Raw genomic sequence first — 1,143 nt, 5'->3', positions numbered from 1 at the left:
TGCAGACCCCACTGGGGCAGACCCGAGTCCCAAGCAGTCCCAACATAGTGGGCTTTGGGTCATCTGGACCGTGGCCTCCCTGCTCTGGCCTTCACCAGCCCAGTCTCATCTGCTCCCCACTGCCCCCTCTTCCCTGGCCTTTGCATCAGCTAGTCCCTCTGCCTGGCACACTGGTACCTGCACCTGGGTATGGCTGCCTCCCTCTGGTCATCTCAGCTGAGATGTCACCTCCTCGGGGAAGCTATCCCTCAGTGCTGGGTCTAAAGTTATCCCCAGCCACATGTTCTCTTGGCTCTTCACTAGCAGGTATTTATTGGTTTACTTACTTAGGGTCTGTCTCCCCTCACTGGAATCTGAGCTCCCAGAAAGCAGAGCTTGTTTCCCACAATGTCATCAGCACCCAGGGGAATCCCCGTCCCCGCCTGCAACAAATGTCTGCAAATGAATGAGCGATCCTCGGGCAAGTTCATGCACAGTCTACTGAGGCACCAACCACCTTTGGCTCTGAGGTTGTGGCCACTGAATAGGACATACTTCTTTTATCTATTCGTGCAGCATATTTGCTGAGGCCATCCATAAGTCAGGTTCCACATGGAAATCTCTCGAATGCAATCTTGGATCAGACGGGATATTTCCATTGACTTTCTCTACCCTACAGTTCTCTGAAAATGAGAAAACCCATCTTCAGGGGGCAATACCTGACTAAGCACTCCACCCTGGTCTGCAACCAGGGACTCGCTCGGCAAAGGGAGCTGTGGCCTTTCTGTCGTCTGTGGCAATAATACTCTCACAGCGCTGGACATAACGGGCGCTTGGCTCAGCACCCCAATTCAGTTTCATGGCCTCTCAGTGGCCGACAGAGGGCAGAGGCCATTGAGTTCAGTGGATCTGAGGACAGGACAGACATCTCACCCTTAACAGCTTGGCTAATGGCATCACCTGCCAGGAAGAGCCGTGGCAACACTGGCGGGATTCTGTAACCCCGGAGCGAGATGCCCAGCACGCCGCGGGCGTCCTGGAAGCGGTCGCTCCTGTTGCCACTGTGACCAGTGAATGCTGAGTTCAGAGCATCCGCCTGCTCTCCTGGCAGGTCCTTGCTGTGCACTGTGGCCTATCCAACATGATTGACACCATGTGCCGGCC

Source organism: Pteropus vampyrus, unplaced genomic scaffold, assembly GCF_000151845.1.
Source record: "Pteropus vampyrus isolate Shadow unplaced genomic scaffold, Pvam_2.0 Scaffold95, whole genome shotgun sequence".
In the NCBI taxonomy this organism is placed as follows: domain Eukaryota; kingdom Metazoa; phylum Chordata; class Mammalia; order Chiroptera; family Pteropodidae; genus Pteropus; species Pteropus vampyrus.
The sequence above is the reverse complement of the archived record's forward strand: the minus strand, read 5'-3'. Positions refer to the sequence as shown.